The 19,081-nt window shown below is 48.7% G+C and overlaps 1 protein-coding gene and 1 long non-coding RNA gene across 9 annotated transcripts in view; both read left to right on the forward strand.

Moving 5' to 3' along the window:
- SRGAP3 (SLIT-ROBO Rho GTPase activating protein 3) overlaps nt 1-19,081 on the forward strand; it is a 245,826-nt gene that overhangs the window by 36,545 nt on the left and 190,200 nt on the right. The gene's annotated exons all lie outside the window — the stretch shown is intronic.
- Nucleotides 88-2,348, forward strand: LOC139076101 (uncharacterized). Its single transcript, XR_011527373.1, has 2 exons — nt 88-756; nt 1,208-2,348. It is a non-coding gene; the product is annotated as an uncharacterized lncRNA (long non-coding RNA).

Consider the following 19,081-nt stretch of genomic DNA (forward strand, 5'->3'; position numbering starts at 1 on the left):
CTCTCAGCCCCAGTGTCTCCACTGGGACTGTGATGCGGCCTGGCCTGGCCCTCGCCCAGTCCTGCTTCCTTCTCCTTCCTTCTACAGGTTTTGAAACTGAAGAGCACAGCCTGAAAAGCTTGCTACCTGATGATCTCCATCTCAGTTTGCTTCCCCGGGAGCCGAGTCCCCGACACACAGATGATCTGACTGTGTTCCCATGATCGACCCCTGAGCTGGGGTTACTTGCTCTGGTTTACAGGGGAGGTAACTGAGATTTATGGAGGCTGAATGGCTTGCCCAGCGGCAGACATGGCTGATCTTGGGTTGAAACCGAGTCTGATTGTGCCCAAAACACAACCTTTCTATACTGCTACCCTCTAGGTGTGTGACTTTAAGCAATGGAAACCAGGGATTTGTAAAGTCAGGTTGCTGCAAGGGAACTCAAAGTTCATTTGATTAAAGCTCCCGTTCCTTTATCTTTGGATCTGAGTTTCTCAGATCCATCACTGAAAGTCTCACGTCCCGGGGAGCCCCTTAGTCCCTGGTGAACCGGGGTGGTTCGTGACCCTGTGTGAGGGTTGGCTGAGGCACGCAGTGAATCCATCCATTCAGTCATTCCTTCAACAAATGGTCATGGCATCTACTACGCCATTTTAGGGACCAGCGATACAGCAGTGAACGAAGCAGAGTCGCTGCCCTCTTGGAGTTGCATGGGAGGCAGACAGCCGTGCAACCGACAAATAAGTACATACTGTAACGTCCACATGTAGCACGGTAGGTGCTATGACGGCAAATGAAGAGAATGGGGGGTGGGGGGTCTGGGCTGGGGGTGAGGAAGAGTGTCCTATTTTCAGTCGAGGGGACAAAGAAGCCTTCTGGGATGAGGGGACCTTTGGCTAAAGACCTGAATGAAGGGAGGAACTGGCCACACACATGTCACTGGAAGTGCATTCCAGGGGGGAGAAACAGCATGTGCCAAGACCCTGGGCGTTGGCGGGTTTAAGAAAGATGAAGGAGCACAGTGGGCCAAGGGGGAGATGAGACTGGAGAGGCGTCAAGGGGCCGTAACCCTGCGGGGCCTGGGGGCTGGGAATAAAGAACTTGGGTTTTAGTGCAAGCTGGTTTGGAGAAGGCGAGTGGCACACCAAGTTTATGTTTCAAAGGGGGTTTTGTGACTCGTGCTGAAAATAGATTGTAACAAATGTCATTCCCATTTCCTTCCTAGATTGTTTCTATTTCTATTTGAGGACAATCAGAGAAGTTTTGCTGAGGACGTCACATTTAAGAGCACAGGCTTGGGAACTGGGCTCTCTGAGCTCGAATCCTGGCTCCGCCCGCCACTCAAGGCCGAGGGACCTTGAACTATTTGCTTAACGTGTGTAAGCCTTGGCTTCCTCATCAGTAAAATGGAGATGATAGAGCACCCACCTTATGAAGAGGGATTTTTGTGAGGGTGAAATGTGGTAATGCTCAGAGAGTTTAGCACAGCACTTGCATTTTTTTTTACAGCTGACTTTTTTTATTGGGGTAAAATATAGCATAAAATGTATTATTTTAATATTTTTAAGTGTACAGTTCAGTGGCATTAGGTACATTCACATTACTGTGCCACCATCACCACCACCCATCTCTAGAGCTTTTCTCATCTTGCAAGACTGAAACTGTTCCTATTAAACAATAACTCCCCATTCTCCTCTCCCCCACGCCCTGGCAACCGCCATTCTACTTTCTGTCTCTATGAGTTTCACTACTCTAGGTAGCTCATATAAGTAGAATCATACAGTATTTATCTTTTTGTGACTGGCTAGTTTCACTTAGCATAATGTCCTTGAGGCTCATCCACATTGTAGCACGTGACAGCATTTCCTTCCTTTTTAAGGCTAAATAATATTCCAACGTATGGATAGACCACATTTTGTCTATCCATTCATCCATCAGTGGACATCTGGGTTGCTTCCACCTCTGCTATTGTGAATAACGCACCTGCATTTTGTAAGCACTGGATAGATCTTTGCCATAATTTTTTATCCTGGTTTGTTTAAATGTAGGGAAATGATAAGTGCGTTGGACCAGGAGGCAGGAGATGCAGATTCTAGATTTGCATGAGGCTGACTCATTTTTTCTGTCTGAGCCTCAACTGTCTCATCTATGAGATGGTGATGCTAACACCCACTTCAGGGGGCTTGTTGTAAGATCAAACGAGACAGACTCCGCGAATTTTAGAGCTTCACTGTCCAGTGTGGTAGCCACCAGCCACGTGTGACCGCCGAGCACCTGAAATGTGCTTAGTCTGAACTGTGACATGCTGTAGAGGTAAGATACATACGTATTTTGAAAACGGTACAGAATAAAGAGAATGTGAAATATCTCATTAATACTTTTTATTAATTAATACTTTTAAATAAATTAAATTAAATAATACTTTTATTTATTAATAAAAGTATTTACTAATACTTTTTTCCAACTTACATGTTGAAGTCATATTTTGGATACATTAGGTTCGATAAAAATATATTATTAAAATTAATTTCACCTCTTTTTATTCTTTAACGTAGCTACTAGAAGATTTAAGATGACACATGTGGCTTCCTTCATATTTCGATTAGACAGCTCTGGTCTAGCGTCCACCATACATTTTTGGGTTACCATCGGCAGTTTCCTGGGTGCTCCTTCCAGGGTTGGCTTGGGGTCTGAAGGGAGCTTCTCTCTGCGAGCTCTAGGCGGAGAAATGATTTACATCACTAAGGGGCTGCAGTCTGAATGGTGACCAACGTCTGTGGCCCACAGAAGCCTAAACAAGCCGGGAGAAGCGTGGGCCCCAGCGCTGCTGCAGATGAAGCCCAGCCATGGCCGTGCAGCCTCCCGGCTCCGGCCACAAAGGGCGGCTGCGGCAGCGCCGCTCTGCCGGGGTTTTCAATTCAGCTGCGTGCTCCCTGGCGACAATAGACTTCTTCATTTCAAAGCCGAACTCCTACGGAGGCCTGGGCTGGGAGTGGGGAAGGCCGGCGATTTCCAGCCAAGGCCTCTGTGTATCGCTAATTGTATTATCACAGTTTCTTTAGGGGAAAAATCATGCATTCATTTGGGACTTAAAAAAAAAAAAAGGAGCCTAGGGAGAGTGAAGATTCGTTTGGTACCGTGTTTGGGTGGAGAATTTTTTTTCCCCCAACGAAGCAAAGGAGAAAAGAATTTTTATTTTGCAGCTGGAAGAGAGCTTTTGTACGCACGCCCCTCCCTCTTCCCTCATTTTATCTCCCGACCGACAGGATATTCAGGGAGCTGAGCGGCGAGTGTTCAGCACAGAGGCAGAGATAAGTCCCGAGCTGAAGCAGCGGAAGCACAGGCGCGTCTCGCTCGGGGCCCAGCAGGCGCGCGGGGGCCGCGGGGGCGGAGATGCGCGGGCACGCGGTGGCCCTGGGGGCGGGGCCCGCTCCGCTCTGCTCGCTGCGTCCCAGGCCCGCAGGTCCGGCTAGTGACCTGCCCAGAGCTGAGAGGCCAGGCCTGAGGCTTCCCCTCCTGTGGCATTTCAGGCAGGCCCTCTGCCTTCTCCAGCTTTCCTGAATGTCACAAGGGCCTTACTTCTTTGGATTTTTGTCATATGTGACGTTCTGCCTTGGGGTCTAAATAGTTCCCAAGATGGGTCCCAGATGCTTTGTGGCTTCCTTCATTTATCGTTGGGATGCTGGTCTCCGAAGGAGGGAAATCAGAGATCCCAGAGCGGGCTGGTGGAGGCAAGGCCCTCCTAGAGATGTGGAACTGGGGTAGGTGAGGTCCGCCTGGCCTCTCTGGGATTCGGTGGGGGAGGGGGATGGAAGGGAGATGGTACCGGGTGAGACCTGGCTCCGTCAGAGTGTAAGCCACTTCCCACAGCCTGGTCTTGAGTCTTCACCTGTAGAATGGGAAAACAATTCCAGCTTTGCCTGCCCTGTGAAGTCGTTGTGAGGACCAAATGAGAGCCAAGTATGGAAGCAGTTCGCACAGCGTAAAGGGCTGTGGGAAGGCAGGGTATTGTTATCTTTGCTTTTCCTGCAGCACTAGCTTAATGACTTAATTAGTCAATTAGTTTACACATATTTTTCTGCCCTCACCATGGGCCAGGCCCTGAGCTAGGCATGGAGGATATAAAGGTGAATGAACACATTCCCTGCCCTCGTGAGCTCATGGTCCAACGGAAGGGAATGGCAAAAAGCAGGTGTAATTACAATTCAGGGGGTGAAGAGCTACAGCAGGGGTAAGGTCAGGGGCTGCAGGAACACGGAAGAAAGTGATCTATCAGCTTCGGGGGGTGAGGAGGGCTTCCTGGAGGAAGTGACATTTAAGCTGGGGTCGGAGGGATGAAAACCCGTGGTCAGTTCACAGTAAGTGTTAGTTGAGCGCGTAGGATAATTAAGAATGCTCTTAGCTGCAGGGATAACTGCCCAAGTGTTCATTTATCAATTTATAGATAGGAAACTGACTCAGAGAGGTTAAGTAATTCCCTAAGGTGCCCAGCAAGTATGTGGCAGAGTTAGGACTAGAATCCAGGTTCAGTGCTCAGGGTGGCTCTCCTGAGCTTGGGAGAGTGGGTGATTGTTCAGGTAGAGGGACAAGCTGCAGCTGCGGGCACAAGCTGATGGGGCATAGGATATGGTGCCCTCCAGTTTAATGAGGACAAAATATCTTTATGAGGCTGGGTTCCCTGGAAAACAGACTCTGAGTTGTTGACTCCTGTGCAGTAAGTTTATTAGGGATTGCTCTCAGGACTAACGTCTGTGCAGGAGGGAAGAAAGCAGGAGTGGGGGGCAGAGGGAGATGCTGAACTGCCGTGTGGTCACTTCGGAAGGCTCGGTTGTTCACAGGGCACACTGAAGCTGAGGGCCTTCAGACTTGTCCTGAATTGAGGAGGATGGCTGAACTTTATACCCTCACATCAACCTGTCACTGGAGCTGGTTTCCCCAAAAAAGGGGCTGTGACGTTGGAGAGGCTGAGAGTATGTCTGGAGAGGGGCTCAGCTGAGGGCTACGGGCTGCCAGCCCTGCAGGCAGCTGGGGAGTGGTCCCACAGTCCTGGCGTGGGGAATGGATGCTGGCAGCAGAAACAATAGCGCTCTAGGCTGTGAGGCGCAAAGTCAGAGGCTGCAGGCTCAGTGGAGAATTAGGCTGAATGTCAGCTTGCGGCTTCCCACAGAGTGAGGGAAGGGTTTCCAGGGTGTCCAGAGCTGGGGCAGGAATCTAGGAGGTGGCTCAAGGGTGAGGCAGGCGGGCAGTTTCCATCTGGAAGTCTGAGCACTGTGGGTAAAACCTCTGCTCCAGGCAAGAGTTTATGGGAACGGCCCAGGGCCTTGCTGGAGCAGGGTGGGCAAGGCGGGCTAGTGAAAGCCAGAGCGATGTCTGTCCTGGGGCCTCCCCGATGGGTTTCAGCCCCTTGGAACTAGGGGCTCAGAGAGTGATTAAGGTTTGGCTTCCCAGAAAGCCTAGTGTCTGGATTGGCTGGTGTCTTGGAAGGCAGGTGGTCCAGGTGTGGGGACAGGAGAGGGAGAGGCTAGAAGATGAAGTGGGAGCTGACCGAAATCTCTCTCTTCGTCAGGGAACGGTCTCTGGAGTCCCCAGCCCGACTGCCTCAAGGGTGAGCCAGTTTGGCCGTCACTCCCCCCACACCAGTTTCCATGGATACGTTTCAAGCCTCAGCCTGGTCATCTTCAAAGGCATCAAAGGCAGCACACCCCATCCATGCATAATCTTTTGTTATTGCCCCACAAATAGCTTTTGTTATAGCCCTTCCCCCATCTCCCTCCCACCCATCCTCCGAACCAGAGAAACTGGCTTAGTTGTGGCCCCGTCATCTAGCGAGAGAGGCAGTGCACTTTTTCTGGAATTTTAGAAGACCTGAATTTGAATCCTAGGCTTGTTGTTTGTAAAACACAAATAATAACACCTAGGTCAAAGAGTTGTCAAGATTAAATGAGGTAAGTGTATCTGAAAATGCCTAGCACATTGCCTGGCCCATGGTGGAGCCTCATTAAATGTTAGTTTCTTTCCTCTCTCTCTGTGTTTGTCAGTTGTGCCGCTTAGAAATCACGTTTCTCACAGTCTTTGTAGGGTGTGTCCTTCAGTGTCACATGCACTTGACATTGCATAAGCTCTCCTTGATGTCAGTTTACTTTCCTTGATGGTGAGCACCAAATCCAATGGCTGCAGCCTTGTAGGCTGTCTCTTGACCATTCTCTTTGCTGGCCCCCAAGTTTGGAAGGAATTAGTTATAGGGCTCTGAGGGCAAATGGACAGTGTCTTTCTCTCCCTTCTCAGACCAGGCCTTTGCTGGGCACATGCAGGGGCGCACAGAGGTGGGGCCAGCTCCTTGCCTCCAGAGTCTATTCCAGCAGATGGCTCTGCTGCAGCTCTGCTTAGGAGCTTAATGGACACCAGATGTCTGGGCAGGCAAGCTTTCATTTTCTCCTGGAGCCACTTAATTTGGCTGAACATCTGCCTTGGCTTCCGGGCTGTCCCATCACCTGAGCTTCAACACTGGTTCAATCACCAATGGATGTCAGAGAAGCTCTGTCTCCCCTTTCCTCATTCAGGGCCTTGGGGTATACCAGTTTGATTTGTGAGAGTTAGAGGTGTTGGTCGATAGGGGACAAGAGGGGGGCACAGTTGGCTCATGTCTGGTCTGTTGTCACTGAGCCTTCCTGTTGGAAAACCAATTTCAAGCCAACAAAATGGTGTCTCCCTGATAAGGGAATGTATCCATCCGGACCTGCATTGGCCGGCTGTCAAGCCTGGGTGGGTAGGGGGGAGTCTTTGGAAGTGACTTGAAGGAGGTGCCTACATGCTCACCCCCTCCTGCCCCGTGGCCTCCATTGGTGCATTTCCAGACCATGGACAGCTGAATATCTCAAGGGGCAGTTGTGACCTGATCTGTGCTTGGAAAGTGCCATTTTGTTGTTGGTACCACTGGTTTCTAAACGTTGGCCTGTGTGCCAGTGGCCTGAGGAGTTTAGTGAGGTGCAAACTGCTGGACTCCACCATGGGATTCAGCAAGTCTACGGTGGAGCCCAGGAGTCTGCATTTGAAACGAGCACCCCAGGTAATGCTGACGCAGGTGACTTCAGGCTGCTTGGAGCCAGGTGGCTTGGACCCTGGTCTTTGTGGGATCTGGAATTTCTTCTGCTTTCTGTCCTAGGGATGCTTTTTCTTCTTTGTCTGGGAAACTGCTCATCCAGTAAGATCCAGATCAAAGGCGGCTTCAAGTGTGAGGCTTTTTCTGAACACCCCTTTATCGAGTAGAATGACTTGCTTCTTCCATTTGCTTCCATAGCACTTCGCACGTGCTTTTACAGGACCGCACAACTCACATTTCTTGGGGTTTTATGTACTCTTTGAGGGCAGGGAGCTCATCTTCTTCATTTCTGTTTATCCTAGAATATAGCAGAATAGCATGTCATGGGCACCAATAAATATTTATTGACTAAACAAAAGAATCCTTGTCCAACCCCCTCAATAACATACTCTTAGTGAATATAGGATCTTCATAAAGTGTACTCAAATAAGACAATTTTAGGGGCTGGCTCGGTGGCGCAGTGGTTAAGTGTGCACGTTCCGCTTCTCAGTGGCCCCGGGTTCACCGGTTCGGATCCCGGGTGTGGACATGGCACCACTTGGCACGCCATGCTGTGGTAGGCGTCCCACATATAAAGTAGAGGAAGATGGGCATGGATGTTTGCTCAGGGCCAGGCTTCCTCAGCAAAAAGAGGAGGATCGGCAGTAGTTAGCTCAGGGCTAATCTTCCTCAAAAAAAAAAAAAAAAGGCAATTTTAGTTTTGATAATATAGCTTATTTATCTTAAAATATATGAAAAACCTTTAAAGGACGAATACATTTTCTTTCCATGGCTCATGCTCCTAATCCCCACAGGACACAGTTTACCATCTTCCTGGCTGTAGCTGTTTTTTTTCCCCAAGCACACAAATGACGCCTTGCATATAACTGCCGCATTATCAGTCCCTATTTTAATCAGTTTGTTTTTAAATGCCATTTTTCTGTTTACTAGTCAAACGCCAACTTACATTGCATTTTGTAATTCCTAAGGCCTTTTTGAAGACTTGATTTTTCCTTAAACATCTGTACTTTGGAGTCTAGAGCGGTGCAGTCTCCCACTTCTTCTTTGTCACAGTTCCTCTGTTTAATAGCCCAAATTGGTGTCTGTCTCAGTGGGCGGTTTCCAGTGGACAGGGACCATGTGTTTGCAATTCTTTTTGGACAGGGCTTAGCACATGCAGTCATAATGAGATTTGTCGAGTGCCATATAGATTAGACAGCACTTTCCCATCAGCGATGATGTGAGTCAGGGAATGCTGTTATTTCCCCTCTAGGGCCTCACTAGCTAGTAAGGGACAGCCAAAATTCAAATGCACTTCCACTCCCTCTAAATACCTCTCAGAAATGATCATTGCAGCATTGTTATAATAACAAACAAAAGCACAACCTGTGTCATGTCCAACAGAAGGAGAATAATTAAGTGTTGGATGGTGTCTTAGTCAGCTCAGGCTGCTATGACAAAATCCCACACACTGGGTGACTTAAAAACCAGACTTTTATTTTCACAGTTCTGGAGGCTGAGAAGTCCAGGATGAGGGTGTCAGCATGGTCAAGTCTTGGTGAGACCCTCTTCCTGGCTTGCAGATGGCTGCCTTCTTGCTATATCCTCACATGGCAGAGAGAGAGCCAGAGGTCTGGTCTCTTCCTCTTCTTATAAAGACACAAATCCCATCTTGGGCGCCCCACCCTCATGACCGCATCTAAATCTCATTAACTCCCAAAGGCCCCATCTCCTGATGCCGTCACATTAGAATTAGGGCTTCAAGATATGAATTTGGGGGGACACATGCGTTTAGTCTGGAACAGATGGTCACAACATTTGATGGACTATTACTCAGCCATTGGAATTGAGGCATCTGAAGGTGATGTAGCAACATGTAAAAGTGGTTACTGTCGTGGCAATGATGTAAATGAATAAGGAAGGAAGTATGGGAGAATGAATGCCATTCAGTTGGTGGTTGGGGCGAAATGCAGTGACTTTGTTTTTTTAATTTCAGTCAGTGGTTTTAGAACATCAGAGTTATTGAAAAACAAAAACACAAAACTGAACGTGTTCCTCGTCCCGCCTGTGCCACTACACATTTGCGCTTTATTAATGCCTCTGAGGTGCGGATGAAGTGAGAACAACTTTCAGCTCCCAGAGAGCGAGTGTGTGCATGAGTCACAGGAGTGTGGCCCGATGCAGATGATTAAGCCCGTGGCAAATGCAGAATTAAGTAACTCTGATAACAGAGCCCTGGAGCATCCTTCTTGGAGATTGAACCTTTCAGGCTTTTAGCAGCTGAGAGGTGCTGGGGATGGGAGATAGCTGGCTTAGAAAGGAAGGGAGGCGGGGTGGATATTGGATGGGGACGGGAAGCAAAATGCATCACATTTAGGGTAGTGCTCTTTTCTGAAATTGGCTGTCGCCTGGAGAAGCAGTGGAAAATGTACCATTATCTGGGGAGAGGACAGTGTGTCTGCCTGCTTCCTGTCTTTCGCTTGCTTGCCGTCCTGCAGGCGGGGTTTTAATTTCATGTGCTGGCCCGTTCCTCCAGCCTGTTTGTGTGTGAGTTTTCATTCTCACTTGGTGGCTGATCCCGTCTTACACGTGAACAAGCTTCAGAATGTAAGGGCAGTCCTCTGCCTTGCTGGGAAGTGGAGGGACCAGGCCTCTCTCTGCAGCCCCGTCGCACCTGTTCGTTCAGTACATACATAGTTTGCCCCTTTCCCATGCGGGGCACAATGCTAGGTGCTGGGAGTAGACAGATATGGTCTTTGCCTTCATGGAGCTTACAGTTAAACACTGGTTGTTCAGGACTGGCTACATAATTTGCAGGAACCGGTACAAAATGAAAATGTGGGGCCCTTTATTCAAAAATTATTAAGAATTGCTAGATGGTGCCAGCGAAGCACCAAACCAAGCACTCTTCTGAGTGCTGTGCGCCATGTAGCTGTATGCGTACAGGGTGCACACTCAGGAAGCGGGCCCTGCAGTCGGTCCTCAAGAGCACTTTGTGTAAAGAGAGGGATTTACTCCTTGCTTCCTGCCCCGATCATCCTTGTCACCGTGTGCGGGAATTGAGCAGCCTCCGAAGAAGAACGTGTCTTCTTTGACTCAGTGGGCCTACACAAAGAGACAAGAGAACACAGAGAAAAGGCGAGATAAATAAGTATCGGTTGCTTGACACATGCAGCTCGGCCACACGGACATATGCCGAATGCTCAGCTTCTCTGAAAACACCTGGACATAAGCAAATGTGATGGAAAGCTTTCCCATCCAAAGCTTTGCCCTGTGGAGCAGATAGATAGGCTGTGATCAGTCTGATTATTATAGGCCTGAAAGATAGGCTTTATAGGAAGGGCTGTTCTCTGTGTGGTGACTTGGAGTAGGGAGTTCCCAGTTTCTATCAAGCAACAGACACTTAACTGAAAGTAATAATAGGACTAAGAGCAACCACAATAGGATAGTTTCACATTTCCCAAAATGTCCTCTAGAATATTAATTTTTGAGAGAGAGATTCTACCTAAATGGTAATTTGGCAAATCAGTTTTAGAAATGCTTCATACTCTATTCCCTCTTGGAGATGTACAATTCATATGCAAGTCCCATGGCAGCAAAGACGCCCTTAACACTTTAACACAACGTTATTTGATTATGACACCTCCTTTAAAAAGTAATGACTAGGCGGCCGGCCCCATGGCCCAGTGGTTAAGTTCATGCGCTCTGCTTCGGCGGCCCAGCGTTTCGCCGGTTCAGATCCTGGGCGCGGACATGGCACCACTCGTCAGGCCATGCTGAGGCAGCGTCCCACATGCCACAACTAGAAGGACCCACAACTAAAAATACAACTATGTACTGGGGGGATTTGAGGAGAAAAAGCAGAAAAAAAAGTAATAACTAGCAACTATATCTATCTGTAATCTATATAGCATATATATGTAGTTATATATATAAAACTATAGCATCTATCTATCTATCAATCTATGTGAAAAACAGGGATTCTGAGGACTATGCCTTGGGAAGCATTGGTGATATACTTCTAAACTTTCAAGATGGGTGGTCTGGGTCACAGGATCTGGGTCTGAGACCCACTCGCAACTGTGAACAAGTCACATGACCTCTTTTGGAGACTCTCTCCCCATCTGTAAAATAATGCTACCCACATCACCGATTGCATGGATTGAATGAGACGCTAGATGTGAAGAAACACTTTGTAAACTAAGTTGTCATGCAAAACATTTAGTGGTTATTGACACTATATTGAGATGAACAAGAACCCTGGTCTCTATTTCAGAGTGGGTCACCTGAGGCCTGGAGAGGTTAAGTCCTGAGCCATTTAAGGGCAAGGACAGTCTCCTGATTCACAAATTCTCATCAAGACGTGGTTGAAACCAACTCTGCTTGTAAATTTTAGTTTAGAAAACAGGCTGCCTCTTGGACAGGTACGCCCTGTGGAACAGCTGGAGGCGGACACTGGCATCAAAATGCCAACTTCTCTTTCCTTTCCGGCTTTGACATCTGATGTTAGCAGAGTGATGAATTCAGATGTGACAGATTTCAAGAGGATGTGTGTCGTCTCCAGGCCAGCACCCCAGTTATCTATATGAATCCCTTCTCCACTCTGAAAACCCTCAGTGAGGTTGATTTAAAAGGTGGCTTTTTCTTGTCACGAATGAAAAAGAGCCTGGTAGGTTCTGTGTTATGTATCTTGTAGGAGGAGGACAAAAACTTTGGGAAGCTGTGTTCTAGAAAAGCGCACAATGCTTTTCTTCCTTCTTTAAAGGAGAAGCGGTGCCAAGTGGAGAACATGGAAGCAGGAATTAGAAGCATGGGTTCTAGTCGTGTTTCTGCAACTAACTAGCCGTGTGATCTTTGACAGTTCCCTTACCCTTTCTGGGTGCGAATGAGAGTGTTGGACTAGTTTGCAAAATGCAGGGTTTTTGTGCTTTACCTTTGTGAATTTTCCATACCTGTATCAAATTTTTAAATTATTTTCTGCTTTTTTTTCTTTAAATAGATCCATTCTGTACAAATTATTTTAAAGGGAAACATTCTTTTCTTCTGTAAATGAAGTCAGCATTGTTGCTATGTAGTGGAGGTAACTTTAAAAACGAAAGCAACAAATGGTTAAAATGGTATATTTTATGTCAAGGTATGTTTACCACAATTTAAAAAATTTTTAAAAATCCAAAGCAAAGAAAATATAACTATTAAAATAAATAACATTTACCCTTGTACCACCTCAGATCTTTCATCCGTCAGTGGCACTAGATGATCTGACAGGACCTTCTAGCTCCAAAGTTTTTGGCACATGTGACGTTTCTAGTGCAAACTAGGATGCCATAGAGTCCTTACCAGAGAGCCGCACATCTTGACGGACCAACAGTTTAACTTTCTCCGTCACGTTGTAGCCTTGGAAATGCCCCCTCCTCCAGCTTTCTCAGTCCCTAATAGGTGGCCCCAGGGCCCCTGCCTTGTCCCTGAGAGAACCCTGCCCAGCCTGGTAGACGGGTCCGTCATCTGCATGGTGGTTGGTGTAACCTGGATCAAACCACTCGCTCCGTCTGGAATATCTTCCTGCCTTGCTTTTCCAAACCTAAATCCCCCCACCCTTTGGGTCCCACCTCCCTCGGAGAACCTCCTGGGATCCCTCCAAAGCCACAGCGGTCTTTTCTGTTTTCTCCCTGAGTTTTTCTCTGTGTGAGCATTTTAGGGTGGGTTCCTTAGAAGCAGACTCTGAGGCCGGGACTGGGGTGCATGGGATCTCTTGAAAGAGTGCCTTTCAGGAAAACCTGTAAGGGGTGAGGGGATCAGGATGGGTAAGAGGGGCAGCCGAGGGGGAAGCGATCTCGTGTCACGTCGAGACTTGGCTTGATTCACTGGGGGCTCTGGAACTAATCATACTACAGAGTTGTTCCCTAGATAAGGCAGGGTCAGCCATTTGCACCCCAACGTCAGTCACTGGCCTCAGGCTGTCGGGAATGTGTTGGAACTGGCTCCTAAGGGCTTGTAGGAACCAACTGTCAAATTTTTAGGAATTTTGTGAGCCGTTATTAAAATTAAATTATATAAACTTATAATTAATGAAGACATTAAAAACATGGTAATAAAACATTATAAAATAAACTCATCATAAAGTGAGTTCAAAACTTGTCACTTCCCGATGATTTTGCCGGTTTTCTTTTATCAGCGCTCTGTGGTGGTTTTTGTCTGTTGTGTCTCTGGCGGAAACACCACGTGATGAAGAGCTGCTGTGCGTCTCCTCGCAACTCCGCCGTCAGTGATGTCGTGTTGGAAGCTTGAAATCAGCTATGGTGGGATTTATGTACGGCATGGAAAGTGGCGAACGCTCAAACCGGGGCTCCCCCCCGCACCCCCAGAAAGCCAGCTGTTACGCATTTGCCAGCCCAGCACTGGGTGTAATCTCACGGGCCAGGCAGCTTCCATCAGCTGGGCAGGGGGTGGTGGCAGCTGTCCAGAGGAGGGGGCAGCTGTGGGCCACTAGCAGCCAACACTCACAGCAGCATGGCTTGGGAAGGGGGGTCTGGACAGGGCACCAACAGTGTCCTCTATGCTATGGCAGGTCATTTGATGTTTTATCCATGTCCTAACTTGTGGCATCTTCTCTTTTGTTTTTGTAAGTTTCCATGGCAAGGAAATAACAATGGAATAGAAGTCTGGAGCGCTGGGTTCTGGTGTTACCTTTGCCACTACCTTGCTGTGTGACCTTTGGAGAGCTATTTGACATCTCTGTTTCCTCACCCATGAAAGGAGGGCTCAGATGATTTCTCAGGGGGCTTCCAGGTGTGCACAGCCTCAGGCTGTGGTTTCCATAGCTGCTGCAGCTTGAGGCAGGAGCATCACAGGACCCGCATCTCACTGCATTGCCTACAGGACCCACATTCAAAAGTTTCCTCTCGGATCCCCAGGCTTAGAGAGCCAGCAGTAAAAATAGGTAACATTCACTGAGTACCGCTATATACAAAGCCTTTTAGGCCTTAGCTCATGAAATCCGTCTCTCGACCCTGTGAGGTGGGGTTGTTCTTTCTATTTTACAAATGAGAAAACTGAGGTCAGCCATGTTAAGTAATTTGCCCAGTCGCACAGCTAGTAACCGGCCAATTTGGGATTCTCACCCCAGTCTGCTTGATTCCAGGCCCTGTGCTTTCACCCATTTCCCATTTTCTCTTTTTGGGCAAGCATTTGTCAGAGGCTCTTGCCACATCAGGGTCCCCACTTGGGACCTGGAGACTGGCTGGTTCCTGCTTCCTCTGGGCAGGGTAGAATGCCCATTCCTCTTCTGGGTAGAATGGGTTGTGAGCTTTTGCAGCTCAGGCCTTTGTGACTGTTGAATAAGCAAATGAAAGCGGAAGGCCAGGAGGATGGAGGCCGGCGCACACTTAACGGTCTGTCTGGGCGCGCAGTGATGGGGCGGGAGGAGCGCAGAGGGCTGGCAACGAGCATTTCCCAGTGCTGCCGCCCCAGGGGCGCCGTGGGCTCCGTGCTGCTGATGGGGCTGGCGCAGCCGTCACAACACAGCTTGGAGATGTGGGATCCCCCCAGGGGCTTAGTGACAGGTCGGATCACCTTCACCCAGGAGGCCTGGCCGCCCTTAGTGATGCCTGGTCCCAGGGCCCAGTGTGGAGGGATCAGAGCTCATATGGACTCCTTGCCACCTGGAAACCCATAAAGTACAGCTTAGCCGCAGGCTGAGGGGGCACTTTCTCTGTAGGCCAAAGAGCCTTTATTTCACACTGTTTCATTCACCCCTGCACCCCCACTTCAGTGTAACAGGGGTCTGAGTCTCACCTCCCCAGTGCCTGGTCCAGGATCCCTTCTTGGTGTTTGAAATCTCCTCACATATCCGTTGTTTCCTTAGCCTCTTCCACCCAACCCGGGCGTGTCCTCCACCTGGCTCCCCATTTCAGGGAAGGCGCTAATGCCTTTCTTGTGATTCTGCCAGCAGAGAAATCGAGTTCAGGGAAATCTGCCAAGTACACCTTTTGGTGGTTTTTAAGGAGGAATAATCTGTGAGTGATCACTGAAGGCAAGGGCTGAAGGGATGGATGGCTTCAAGGAGAGAAAAAAGAACGGACGAAGCTACCTGTTTGCCCCTGGATTGTAGAAATGAATATAGCTGAAGAAGCCAGGCTGGGCTTGGGGGTCAGGACACCCCCAAACTTCTCCCCCAGGATTCCCCATCTCAGTGACCAATACCAGCATCCATCCAGTTGCCCAGGCTAGAAACCTGGGCATTATCCTTGATTTTTCTCCCTCACCGCAGAGTCTAATTGGTTACCGTGCCTTGTTGCATCTATTTCGTGAATATCTCTTGAGTTCAGTTCTTCTCCATGGGCACTGCCCACTGCCAAGGGCTCACCTGCTCTTACCTGGACTGGTTTAGCGCTCCCCTCCCTGGTCTTGGTCTTCCTGCTTCCAGCCCTGTCTCCTCCTCCCATCCCTTCACACCTCCAGTCCAAAGTATCTTCTAGAAGTGTACATTTGACCTTGTCATGCCTGCGTCAGGTTAGAACATTTCAGTTCCATAATGACCACCTCCAGGGTGAAGTTCAAACTCCTTAACCTGCCAGGCAAAGCTCTTCTTGCTCTGCTCCTGCTTGGTTCCCTGTGGTGGGGTCCCCAAGACCACCCTCAGGTTCAGTGGTTTGCTAGAAGGACTCATGGAACTCAGAAAAGCAGTTGTATGGATGGTTATGGTTTATTAAAGCAAAAGGATACGGGTTAAAATCAGCAAAGGAGAAGGTGCAGCGGGGTGTCCAGGAGACACCAGGCATAAGCTTCCAGTGACCCTCTCCCAGTGGAGTTGTATGGACCGTGCTTGCTTCTCCCAGCAACGATGTGTGACAACACATACAAAGTATTGCCAACCAGGAAGCTCCTCTGAGCCTCATGTTCAGGGTTTTTATTGGGGGTCACTTGTCGGCATGGGTCACCCATATGACTGACTGTGGCTACTCATCTCTGTCCCCTCCAGAGGTTAAACTGATACAGCATGGACCCGGACCCCAGGCAAACAGGCACAGGCCTTCACCATAAATCGCATTGTGAGCAGAGGCTGTCTGGCGTGGCCCAAAGATGCTATCAGGCAGGATAGTCCAGGAGCTCAGAGGTTATTTTCCAGGAGCTGGTCAAGGACCAGTCTTTTCTTCGCAATGTGCTGGGTTTGCACACCCCAGCCCTGCTGTGCTAACCCTTTGTTGCACACCCTCCAACCTCACGTCCACCACTTTCTCTCATGCACCCTGCACTCCAGCCATATCCTTTAGCCTGCACTCTCATGCCTCTGTGTCTTTGCATGTACTGTTCCTTCTGCCTGGAATTCCCTTCCACCTCCCCTGCCATAGTCTCCCTGCACACTCTCACTCCTGCTCACCTTTCTGGGGAAGCATCTCCTCCCATAAGAAGTCTTCCCTGATGCCCCCAGGCAGCCCGAGCTTCTCCCTCCCTGTGCACCCAAAGCACTCTCTTGTGAATGCCTCCTGTCCTTCACAGGTCATTCCGTGTCTATTTCTCATACAATAGGGAGCATTGTAAGCTCCTTTAGAGTGGGGAACATGTAGTCCATTTAAAACAGTTTACTTTATGTTTTTCCAGTGATAAAAGTAATACTTGCTCATGGTAGAGACATTGGGGCAGCATGTTGCTTCTCCACTGTTTCTCTCCTGTGCTTTCCACGTGACCGCAGGGCCTGGGCCTGGCTCTGCCTCCAGGTTGCTGCTGATGTTGCCTGACTCTCTCTAAGGTTGTGAAGGAGGGTGGCTCGCACCCGGGCTCTCTCCCACCCTCCTTTCCCTTCATCAGAAACATGTGGAACAGGCTGGGAGCTGAGGACACGGAGCTGAGGGAAATGCGGCCCCTGCTCCTAGGAGCTCAGCGTGGGGGAGAAAGAGGACAGCTCGCCGCGCTGTGATGAAGTACCACCAAGGAAAAGCGCTGGCGATGTGGCGGCGGGGGAGTAAGCTTTTTCTTTGCAGGAATTAAAGATGGGATATGGATGGGGTAAGGGAAAATTTCCCCAAAAAGTTGACATTTGGGCTAGGGCTTGAAGGAACTGAGGACTTTGCTCAGGGAGGGGAGGAAAGAGGTTTCTAGGCCAAGGTCAGGGAAGAAAGGGACGACTGGCTGTGCACAGCCTGCGCTGGCTGAGCTCAAAGCTGTGGGATACCCCTTCCCCCAGGGTCCCAGAGCCTCAGATGTGGCACACCACTTAACTTTCCTTTGATCCCAGGCAGGGGTTGTTCCCAGGGGACTGCCCTTGCCGAGCTGCTGGCCCCAAGTTCTGTTTTGGTTGTGAGGCTTCTCTAGTTTTCTTCATCATTTGGCTCTGGATGTGTGTGAAATTGTAATTCAGGCTCAAAATAGCTGTCTGATTAAAATCTAGTGAAACAAAAAAATGGGGGAAATGTGCCCTGAAACAGATGTCGAGCAACCCCAGGTAGCTTAACCGCATGCCAGCTTTAAGCCTATAAATATATCGATGGGCACCTCTTTCTGTTCTGAAACAGCAAGCCCTGGGGATCGCAGCCAGCCGGTGCTATTCCATCATACCACATTTTAGTTTTAAGCAGTCTTTTGAGCAAAATGGGACCTTTGGGCCAAACTGTCATGCTTGAGATCACAGTGAGGCCTGCATACTCCTGCGCAGAGCTCAGTGTCCTGCCTGAGTCCTGCTGACTCACCTGTTCTCATCTCCTGTCTTCTCCATCGCTCCTGCTGTTCCCCACCACTGCAACCAGGACTCGTCTCTCCTTATTCTGCGGAAAAATCACCAGGGCTTCCTGGGGCATTTTTCCAATGTGAGTTGACTTTGTATGTCTTGGTGAAATTATCAGAATATTCCATTGATTATGTGAGGATGTTTTTTTCTCTTTTTTTTAATCCTTTTTTTTTTTTGGAAGGTATGCTTTTTGGTGAGGAGGATTGGCCCTGAGCTAACATCTGTTACCAAACTTCCTCTTCTTTTTTTCTCCCCAGAGCCCCAGTATATAGTTGTATATCCCAGTTATAAGTCCTCCAGTTCTTCTGTGTGGGATGCTGCCACTGCGGGGCCTGATGAGTGGTGTGTAGGTCTGTGCCCAGGATCCAAACCAGCAAACCCTGGGCCGCTGAAGTGGAGCCTGTGAACTTAACCACTTGGCCATGGGGTCAGCCCCTGTGAGGGTGTTTCTAAATCCAGTCCTGTTCTTTTCTGAGGTTTTCCTTCTCTGTGTGATTAAATCCCTTTTTTGCCACTTACTGGTCCTTGGATCTTGGGCAGGTAACTTAACCTTGCTTGTGTCTCAATTTCATCTGTAAAGTGGGGATGATTATAGCACCTTTCTCACTGTCCTGGCAGGATTAAATGAGAATACACGTGAAAAGTGCTGAGTACACTGCTTGGCGCATAGTAAGCACTAATAAATGATTATGTATATCGATTACCCATATCTCCAAATTATACTCTCAGCTCCATCTCCTGTCTTAAACCCTGGAATAATAGGAAAATAGGAAATCCAGGAGACCTGGGTTTGAGTCCTGGTTCTTCACCAGTTTACTCCGTGGCGTTGGGTAAGTCCTCTCTTCCTCTTGGGACTTAATTTGATCCTAGTGAAATGATGAGGGTGGATTAGATCAGGAAGGACAGATATACAGAGGGCGGAGAACTTTCGCATTTTCTCACTCATTTCCTAGCACTTTCAGATGTGATCTCAGAATCTTCTGAATAGAACCCTCCAGGCAGCCATCGTAGACGGATTAGAGGGCACTTGAGTTGAAATCTATTTTCTGTCCCTGGGCCAGAGCTGGATGGTGTTCCGGCTCTGATATAATCTATAATCTTAATAAAGGGGCGTGTGGAGCCCAATTTTCAGGCTCCACAGATAACCCTCTTCCCACATAACTCGGCCCATTAAGTATGGCAATGGAGAAAAACTGACTTCCAGAGGGGACTCATTAGAAACCCTGTAGTGAGGACAGGCAGGGGCTTGCCTTATTGGCTGTAACATTTCCTAAAGCTCTGTTTTCTCTGCGTAATATTCC

This window comes from Equus przewalskii, chromosome 15, assembly GCF_037783145.1.
Source record: "Equus przewalskii isolate Varuska chromosome 15, EquPr2, whole genome shotgun sequence".
In the NCBI taxonomy this organism is placed as follows: Eukaryota; Metazoa; Chordata; class Mammalia; order Perissodactyla; family Equidae; genus Equus; species Equus przewalskii.